This window comes from Cibotium barometz, chromosome 39, assembly GCF_041138505.1.
Source record: "Cibotium barometz isolate CiBa-2024 chromosome 39, ASM4113850v1, whole genome shotgun sequence".
Lineage (NCBI taxonomy): Eukaryota > Viridiplantae > Streptophyta > Polypodiopsida > Cyatheales > Cibotiaceae > Cibotium > Cibotium barometz.
Window position 1 is genome coordinate 19066239 of NC_141084.1, and position 11392 is coordinate 19077630.

Here is an 11392-nt window from a genome sequence, read left to right on the forward strand (position 1 = left end):
AGAATGCATTGATCTAGCTACTTACCATGCAGATCAACAAAACCAATTACTCCAAGAAGAGACCTACTTCACATGATGAGAACGAAGGAGTTAGAATTGCATTTGGTCTAGCTCTACCACGTGGTTTTTCAATGGATATTAGCTCTACAAGGTGGTAGAGCAAGACTAATAAATGTATTGACCAGAATGCTTTGAAGTGTAGCTCTACCATGTGGTGGAGCTAGAATGCATTCTTCTAGCTCTACCACGTGGTTTTTCAATGGATATTAGCTCTACAAGGTGGTAGAGCAAGACTAATAAATGTATTGACCAGAATGCTTTGAAGTGTAGCTCTACCATGTGGTGGAGCTAGAATGCATTCTTCTAGCTCTACCATGTGGTAGAGATAGACTTCAATGAATGTATTGACCAGAATGCTTTGAAGTGTAGCTCTACCATGTGGTGGAGCTAGAATGCATTCTTCTAGCTCTACCATGTGGTAGAGGTAGACTTCAATGAATGTAACTGGCTGAGATTGAATGTAATCGTGGTAGAGTTGTATTCTACCTAGACCACATCGTAGAGCTAGAATGCTTTGAGGTCTAGCTATACCATGTGGTGGAGCTAGAATTGCATTTAAGGTCTAGCTAGAATCATAGAGCTAGAATGCTTTGAGGTCTAGCTCTACCATGTGGTGGAGCTAGAATTTCATTTGAGATCTAGCTCTACCATGTGGTAAAGCCAGAATGCATTGATCTAGTTGTGTATCATGCAGATCAACAAAACCAATTACTCCAAGAAGAGACCTACTTCACATGACAAGAACCAAGGAGCTAGAATTGCATTTGATCTAGCTCTACCATGTGGTGGAGCTAGAAATGCATTGGCCTAGCTCTACCGTATGGTAGAGCTAGACTTAAATGGATGCTCTGCAAAAACTTTCTTTGGGAGGCATCCTTGGATTAAAAAGGTAGTAAAGGTTAGATGGGAATTCTGCACAGTGCCAACATGGCAGTTCTAGGTCTACCACATGGTAGAGATTGACTTCAATGGGTTCTAGCTCCATCGCAGGATATAGCTATGCTTCATGGATGCTAGAATGGTGGAGATAGAGATCAATGGATTTTGGCTCCAGCACATGGTAGATCTAAGCTACCATGGTTGCTAGGTCCACCCAATGGTGGAACTTGAATTCAATGCGTTCTAGCTGATTCATGCAAAGACACTATACTTCCCCTAGGTCTACCACATGGTACAACTAGTAAATCAATGAATTTTTGTCCCACCATGTGGTACATCTAGACTTTAATGGATTCTTAGTCCACCACTTTGAAGAGGTAGCTAGCTCCACCAAATTGTAGACCTATTGAAATCTAGATCTACCACAGGGTAGGATTGAAGTAAATGAGAGGATCTCTAGCTCTATCATCTTAGATTTATAAGCAAGATTTTCAGATTCACCAGCTGGTCATTGTGCGACCACCAAGTAGGCTTTCCAAATTCACCAATTGGTTATGTAAAAAGTGAATTTGTCAATGAACATGTTAGGATCCATAACTTGGTGATTCTAGATTCCAAATCCCAATTTGGAGAGAGCTACAAAAATAATAAAAGCATTGTATAAAATTAAAAGAACTAAATACTACTAAAAAATGAACCAAGGATATAACAAGTCAAAACATCACCAAATCAAAGTATTGAAGATACTAGGAAAGCCCATTAAGAAGCTACATACTGTCTTCAAAATCCAAAAAATCTCGAGCTGAACGAGCTTCACCATGTCTCGATCTTTCCGTGGTATTCCTTTGATTGTTAGTAATAGGCGGAACTGGTTGCTCATTTCTTGACTTTGCAAAGTCAAGAAGCCTTGTTCCCATCTTTCTTTGATCTTCAATACTCTCCACTAGGCAAATCACTTCCTTATTTAGTGCTAGCCCTAGCTCGATGATATAGCCATTACTGAAAAGATCAACAAGCTTGCAGCCTTCTCTGCAATACTTCTGAATACATTGCTTGATCAAAAGATTCTTCTTGATTCTCAGAAACTCAATGTCTGGGATAGTTTTAACATCTTCATTATCTATATCAAGAAGTCCAATATCCAATATTGTCGCTTGTGTACCTGGATCAGGAACATCTGCTAGTCCTTCAAAGGCATCTCCCTTGCTGAAAAACACTAAGGATGTGAAGAACTCTATTGCACCAATGCATCCGTTGTCACGTCGAAAATGCAATGCCCCATTATACTGTTCCTTAGCTATGCCACTAAATTTTTTTAAAGCATTTTGCAAGTGAATAAAATCTGTTACAGTAATATTTAAAAAGGTAAGCAACACATATTGGGATGGCAAAGATCTACCTGTAATGATCATAATGCCGTTCAAAAGATTGCAAAATGATTCCATATCCCAATGCATATTTCTTTCCAAATCTTTAGTGTTATCCAGAACACATAACCCAATGGAAGTTGGATTGTTGAGGTGGCACTTCAAGTAGTAACTCCCGTCAAATGGAAGACTCAGAACATAAATACACCAAGGAAGATCCAAGGACAAGGTTGAACTTTCTTTGCTAAGGCTGATATTCCACTCCACATATTGCCTTGCTTCTACTGGAAAATCTATCTTCTTTGATCCAACCTGTAGCTTTGACTTTATATACACATCACATAACTTCAAAAGAACTGAGTATACAACCTCATTGATGCTATAGGTGTGATAGTCAATTCTGACCAATCTTGACATTGTTTGTCCTTGTTCACAGTGTTGAACTCTACAAACAATGCATCTTGAATAATTTTATCTTGCTTGAGCTGCTTGATACGCTCTTGCATGTCAATTACATCTACATCCTTAGTACCCTTTGAAAGAATAATTTATCTAGCACTGATTTCTGATTGTATTTGTTTGACTTCTTAATTATAGTTATTTTATTCTTACACTTTCAAAAAAACTTAAAATATCATATTCAAAAATCACAATATATATCCATGAAAACACTGTGGAGGAGATGAAGAGTATTTCCGCTACAATTGCATTCGATCTAGCTCTACCATGTGGTGGAGCTAGAATGCATCGATCTAGCTAAGTACCATGCAGATCAACAAAATCAATTACTCCAAGAAGAGATCTACTTCACATGACAAGAACCAAGAAGCTAGAATTGCATTTGATCTAGCTCTACCACCACGTGGTAGAGCTGTATCCAACCTAGACCACATCGTAGAGCTAGAATGCTTTGAGGTCTAGCTCCACCATGTGGTGGAGCTAGAATTGCATTTGAGGTCTAGCTCTACCATGTGTAGAGCTAGAATGCATTGATCTAGCTGTGTACCATGCAAATCAACAAAACCAATTACTCCAAGAAGAGACCATGACCGTAACCAAGGAGATAAACAAGACTTAGTGTGTTGAATGGCGCTGGGACCCAACTTTGACGCACTGGGAGAAGTGATTGCGATGCCCAAATCCATGCACGGAGTGATGTGGACATAGATTAACTTCCCTAGCACAAGACCATGTGGTATGTTCTCTAATGGGGTCCCGGATCCTCATCTTCTAAACTGTCCGAATCCAAGTTCTCGAAATAGATGCACGAGCGTGGCAAATGGCAAAAATTTCCAACCGTGGCCCAAACGGAGCCGAAGAGCATGACATTCGAATCATGTATGGACAAATGTGTGGCAAGCAACCCGGATCTTTCTTGTTGTGTTCAGATGCGATTCGAACTCATTTCGGACCCGAAACTCTGTTATGGCCATTTTGCACTATCTTCGCCGGGACCAAACTTTGACGCGCTGGGAGAACTCATTGCGATACCCAAATCCATGCACGGAGTGATGTGGACATAGAGCAACTTCCCTAGCACAAGTCCGTGTGGTCCGTTCTCTGATGGGGTCTCGTATCCTCAACTTCTAACTATCTGAATCCGGGTTCTCGAAAAAGATGCACGAGTGTGGCAAATGGTGGAAATTTCCAACAGTGGCCCAAACCGCGCCGAAGAGACATGAAATTCGAATCATGCATGGACAAATGTGTGGCAAGCAACCCGGATCTTTCTTGTTGAGTTCAGATGCGATTCGGACTCATTTCGGATCCGAAACTCTGTTATGGCGATTTTGCACTATCTTCGCCGGAACCCAACTTTGACGTGCTGGGAGAAGTGATTGCAATGCCCAAATCCATGCAGGGAGTGATGTGGACATAGAGCAACTTACCTAGCACAAGTCCATGTGGTCCGTTCTCTGATGGGGTCCCGGTTCCTCAACTTCTAACTGTCCGAATCCGGGTTCTCGAGACGAAAAAGATGCAGGAGCGTGGCAAATGGCGAAAATTTCCAACAGTGGCCCAAACGGCGCCGAAGAGGCATGAAATTCAAATCATGCATGGACAAATGTGTGGCAAGCAACCCCGATCTTCCTTGTTGTGTTCAGATGTGATTCGGACTCATTTCGGATCCGAAACTCTGTTATTGCAATTTTGCACTATCTTCGCCGCGACCCAACTTTGACACGCTGGGAGAAATGATTGTGATGCCCAAATCCATGCACGGACTGATTTGGACATAGAGCAACTTCCCTAGCACAAGTCACTATGGTCCGCGCTCTGATGGGGTCCCAGATCCTCAACTTCTAGCTGTCCGAATCCGGGTTCTCGAAAAAGATGCACCAGCGTGCCAAATGGTGAAAATTTCCAACCGTGGCCCAAACGGCACCGAAGACGCATGATATTCGGATCATGCATAGACAAATATATGGCAAGCAACTCGGATCTTTCTTGTTGTGTTCAGATGCGATTCGGGCTCATTTCGGATCCGAAACTCTGTTATGGAGATTTTGCACTATCTTCGCCGGGACCCAACTTTGAAGCGCTGGGAGAAGTGATTGGGATGCCCAAATCCATGCACGGAGTGATGTGGACATAGAGCAACTTCCTTAGCACACGTCCATGTGGTACGTTCTCTGATGGGGTCCCGGATCCTCAACTTCTAACTGTCCGAATCCGAGTTCTCGAAAAAGATGCACGAGCGTGGCAAATGGCAGAAATTTCCAACCGTAGCCCAAACGGCACCGAAGAGGCATGAAATTCGAATCATGCATGGACAAATGTGTGGCCAGCAACCCGAATCCTTCTTGTTGTATTCAGATGCGATTCAAACTCATTTCGGATCCGAAACTCTGTTATGGCGATTTTGCACTATCTTCACCGGGACCCAACTTTGACGTGCTGGGAGAACTGATTGCCATGTCCAAATCCATGCACGGAGTGATGTGGACATAGAGAAACTTCCCTAGCACAAGTCCCTGTGGTCCGTTCTCTGATGGGGCCCCGGATCCTCAACTTCTAACTGTCCGAATCCGGGTTGCACGAGCGTGGCAAATGGCAGAAATTTCCAACAGTGGCCCAAACGGCACCGAAGAGGCATGAAATTCGAATCATACATGGACAAATGTGTGGCAAGCAACCCGGATCTTTCTTGTTGTGTTCAGATGCGATTCGGACTCATTTCGGATCCGAAACTCTGTTATGGCGATTTTGCACTATCTTCGTCGGGATCCAGCTTTGACGCGCTGGGAGAAGTGATTGCGATGCCCAAATCCATGCACGGAGTGATGTGGACATAGAGCAACTTACCTAGCACAAGTCCATATGGTCCATTCTCTGATGGGGTCCCGGTTCCTCAACTTCTAACTGTCCGAATCCGGGTTCTCAAAAAAGATGCACGAGCATGGCAAATGGCGGAAATTTCCAACAGTGGCCCAAACGGTGCCGAAGAGGCATGAAATTCGAATCATGCATGGACAAATGTGTGGCAAGCAACCCTGATCTTTCTTGTTGTGTTCAGATGCGATTCGAACTCATTTCGGATCCGAAACTCTATTGTGGCGATTTTGCACTATCTTCGTCGCGGAACCCAACTTTGACGCGCTGGGATAATTGATTGTGATGCCCAAATCCATGCACAGAGTGATGTGGACATAGAGTAACTTCCCTAGCACAAGTTAGTGTGTTTTGTTCTCTGATGGGGTCCCGGATCCTCAACTTCTAACTGTCAGAATCCGTGTTCTTGAAAAAGATGCAGGAGCGTGCCAAATGGCAGAAATTTCCAACCGTGGCCCAAACGACGCCGAAGAGGCATGAAAATCGAATCATGCATGGACAAATGTGTGGCAGAAATTTCCAACCGTGGCCCAAACGGCGCCGAAGAGGCATGAAAATCGAATCGTGCATGGACAAATGTGTGGCAGAAATTTCCAACCGTGGCCCAAACGGCACCGAAGAGGCATGAAAATCGAATCATGCATGGACAAATGTGTGGCAAGCAACCCGGATCTTTCTTGTTGTGTTCAGATGCGATTCGGACTCATTTCGGATCCGAAATTCTATTATGACGATTTTGCACTATCTTCGCTAAGACCCATTTTTGACACGCTGGGAGAATTGATTTTGATGCCCAAATCCATGCACGGAGTGATGTGGACACATAAAGCAACTTCCCTAGCATAATTCCGTGTGGTCCATTCTCTGATGGGGTCCCGGATCCTCAACTTCTAACTGTCCGAATCCGGGTTCTCGAAAAAGATGCACGAGCGTGCCAAATGGCAGAAATTTCCAACCGTGGCCCAAACGGTGCCGAAGAGGCATGAAATTTGAATCATGCATGGACAAATGTTGGCAAGCAACCCGGATCTTTCTTGTTGTGTTCAGATGCGATTCGGACTCATTTCGGACCCGAAACTTTATTATGGCGATTTTGCACTTTCTTCGCCGGGACACAACTTTGACGCGCTGGGAGAACTGATTGCGATGCCCAAATCCATGCACGGAGTGATGTGGACATAGAGCAACTTCCCTAGCACGAGTCTGTGTGGTCCGTTCTCTGATAGGGTCCCGGATCCTCAACTTCTAACTGTCCGAATCCGGGTTCTCGAAAAGATGCACGAGCATGGCCAAATGGCAAAAATTTTCACCCGCCGTGGCCCAAACGGCGCCGAAGAGGCATGAAAATCGAATCATGCATGGATAAATGTGTGGCGAAAATTTCCAACAGTGGCCCAAACGGCGCCGAAGAGGTGTGAAATTCGAATCATGCATGGACAAATGTGTGGCAAGGAACCTGGATCTTTCTTGTTGTGTTCAGATGCGATTCAGACTCATTTCGAATCTGAAACTCTGTTATGGCGATTTTGCACTATCTTCACTGAGACCCAACTTTGACGCGCTGGGAGAACTGATTGTGATACCCAAATCTATGCACGGAGTGATGTGGACATAGAGCAACTTCCCTAGCACAAGTCACTGTGGTCCGTTCTCTGATGGGGTCCCGGATCCTCAACTTCTAGCTGTCCGAATCCGGGTTCTCGAAAAAGATGCACGAGCGTGCCAAATGGCAGAAATTTGCAACCGTGGCCCAAACGGCGTCGAAGAGGCATGAAATTCGAATCATGCATGGACAAATGTGTGGCAAGCAACCCGGATCTTTCTTGTTGTGTTCAGATGTGATTCGGACTCATTTCGGATCCGAAACTCTGTTATGGCGATTTTGCACTATCTTCGCCGGGACCCAACTTTGAAGCGCTGGGAGAAGTAATTGCGATGCCCAAATCCATGCACGGAGTGATGTGGACATAGAGCAACTTCCCTAGCACAAGTCCCTGTGGTCTGTTCTCTGATGGGGTCCCAGATCCTCAACTTCTAACTGTCCGAATTCGAGTTCTCGAAAAAGATGCACGAGCATGGCAAATGGCGGAAATTTCCAACCGTGGCCGAAACGGCGCCGAAGAGGCTGAAATTCGAATCATGCATGGACAAATGTATGGCAAGCAACCCGGATCTTTCTTGTTGTGTTGAGATGCAATTCGGACTCATTTTGGATCTGAAACTCTGTTATGGCGATTTTGCACTATCTTCGCCGAGACCCAACTTTGACGCGCTAGGAGAATTGATTGTGATGCCCAAATCCATGCACGGAGTGATGTGGACATAGAGCAACTTCCCTAACACAAGTTAGTGTGGTCCGTTCTCTGATGGGGTCCCGGATCCTCGACTTCAAACTGTCCGAATCCGGGTTCTCGAAAAAGATGCACGAGCATGCCAAATGGCGAAAAGTTCCAACCGTGGCCCAAACCGTGGTGAAGAGGCATGAAATTCGAATCATGCATGGACAAATGTGTGGCAAGCAACCCGGATCTTTCTTGTTGTATTTAGATGCGATTCGGACTTATTTCAAATCCGAAACTCTGTTTTGGCGATTTTGCACTATCTTTGCTGGGACCCAACTTTGACGCGCTGCGAGAAGTGATTGCGATGCCCAAATCCAAGCACGGAGTGATGTGGACATAAGATTGGGTAGTGAAAAGCTGGTACAGGCCAGTAGAGAGCAGAAGCAGTAGATAGTTAAGAATCTTGCACAGGGACGATAGAGAGGGACCAAGAAAATGGGAAAGAACAAAACGCACTAGTACGTGCACCTGCACCTGTGCGCGCACTTGCTATGGTGTCCGCACCTGCTTGCGGATCTGCTATCGCACCCGCACCTGCTGTCGCACCCACACGGACCTGTTCTCTGCGCGAGGTTCTGTGGCCACAGTAATTCGGGATAAGGTTTTGGGGAAGTTAAGAAAACTTTTATTGTTCGTTAATTTTTGCAATATGTCTTGGGCGGGCTTTTTTTATTGTAATGTGAAAAGACCGTAGTGTTTGTGGAAGTGGCACGTGGGAATGGCCCCTTGACTGGAGGCAAGGAAATTCAAATTTGAAATTTGAATGAAGGAGCCTAGCTATGGTTGTGGAAGATGGAGCAAAGAGAGAGAGATTGCCATGTGTGCGCACGGGGACAGAATCGCGAGGGAGAGAGGTGAGCGGGGGCGGAATCGCGAGGGAGAGAGAGGTGAGTGGTGGGCATGGCTGGCCTAGCCCGCAGCGGGATGGGAGAGAGAGGCGAGCGATGGGCCGTGAAGCGATGGGCCGTGAAGCGATTATTTAAATAGGATTAAAGCTATATTTAAATATTCTTATAATAGGTTTAATAGTTTAACTATAGTAACTTAAAGCATGTTTATAGTTTACAATTATACTTTACTTATTTATAGACTTTATATAGCTATATAAATCAAACCTATTTATATATAAACCCATATAATTTAAGTTTATAAATAACCTATAGTTTATAAATAAACCTTTATAAATAGGTAATATAAAGTTATAATCGATAGGCTTAAAGGTTTGATTATTAAAATATAGCTTTTATAGTTATATATATAGCCTTAAAGTTTATAATTAATAGGCTTATAGGTTTGTTTATATAAATAGGCTCAAAGATATATATAAATAGGCTTATAGGTTTAATAGGTTAACTATAGTAACTTAAAGATATATAAATAGGCTTATAGGTTTAATAGATTAACTATAGTAACTATAGGTTTGATTATATAAATAGACTTAAAGATATATATAAATAGGCTTATAGGTTTAATAGGTTCACTATAGTAACTTAAAGTATATTTATAGTTTATAATTATACTTTATATATCTTATTTTTATAAACTTTCTATAGCTATATAAATCAAACCTATTTATATATAAACCTATATAATTTAAAGTTTATAAATAACCTATAGTGACTTAAATTATATACATTAACCTATATATTAACCTACGACTATAACTATATAACTTATAGTAACTTAAATTATATATTTATAACTATATAGCTTATAGTAACTTATAGTTAATAAAAGCTTATTTTAATGCTACTATATTATAGCTTATTTAATAAATATAATTGTAAGCTTATAAGTTTGATTATAGCTTTTATTATAGGTTAAAGTATAATTGTATAAATTCAAGGGGATTTTGGTACAAAGATAGGGCAAGGAAATGTATCCATACTAGTGGAGGAATGTTTGAAAGACGTGGTCCTACTTTTCCTACAATGGATACTTCATCTCTCCAAGACTCATTATGGAGTGCCGTCTGATGGCCAAAGATTATTTTGCAATCTACTATCATGAATGGTAACTTTATTTGATCAAACGAAAGCTATAGCGGTGACGAAGAAGGGGATCATTTTGATCCTCCAATTACAAATGCAATTCCTATAACAAGCCCAAAATTTGAAACATTGATTCCTACCATAGATTGTTAGGTATCAAGGACTAGGGAAGATCAATTCACACACAAACCATGATTACATAAATACTTCTATTGCATTGAATGAGAGACTACAAGTTTATATAGATTTTTAGGACTAATAGAGTCTGACCTTTTTTCTAGATCCTTGGTTCTCATCATGTAAAGTAGGTCTCTTCTTGGAGTAATTGGTTTTATTGATCTACATTAGCTCCACCACATGGTAGAGCTAGACCTCAAATAATTCTAGCTCTATGATGTGGTCTAGGTAGAATACAGCTCTACCACGTGGTAGAGCAAGATCAAATGCAATTCTAGCTCCTTGGTTCTTGTCATGTGAAGTAGGTCTCTTCTTGGAGTAATTGGTTTTGTTGATCTGCATGGTACACAGTTAGATCGATGCATTCTACCTCCACCACATGGTAGAGCTAGACCTTAAATGCAATTCTAGCTCCACCACATGGTAGAGCTAGACCTCAAAGTATTTGATCTAGCTCTACCACATGGTAGAGCTGTATTCTACCTAGACCACATCGTAGAACTTTAAGGTCTAGCTCTACCATGTGGTGGAGTTAGAATCAGGGATTTAATATTCACGTGATCACAAGATTTTTTGTGATAATAACACATGTGAACAAGTTATTCACATGTTCTCATGTTACCGTTCACAAAATAACAGGTCACTTGCCATTTGAAAACCCCTTAAAAGCTTGGCTACATATGGGAATAAGCTATTCACATGTTCTCATGTTACCATCTTCACATAAAAGCAGGTCAGTGGCCACCTAAGAAGATTTTTTATGCCCGACAAAGATAATTTTTTAAGGCCCTTGTGAAAGCTTTGTGAATATAACATGTGATCACAAGATTTTTTGTGTTATTAACATGTTCACATGTTCTCGTTTACGTCAGTGAAATCCCTGGTTAGAATGCATCAATCTAGCTGTACCATAAACCACGTTGTAGACCTAGAATGCCTAGAGGTCTAGCTCTACCATGTGATGGAGCTAGAATATATTGAACTAGATCTACTATCTGGTGGAGCTATCATGCATTGATCTAGCTCTACTATCTGGTAGAGCTGTATCAAAGTATTCTATCTAGACCCCATGGTAGCATTAGAATGTTTTGAAGTCTAGCTCTACCATGTGGTGGAGGTAGAATGCATCAATGTAACTATATCATGTGGTGGAGCTAGAATGCATTGATCTAGCTCTACCATGTGGTAGAGCTATATCAAAATAATCTATCTAGACACCATGGTATCGCTAGAATGCTTTGAA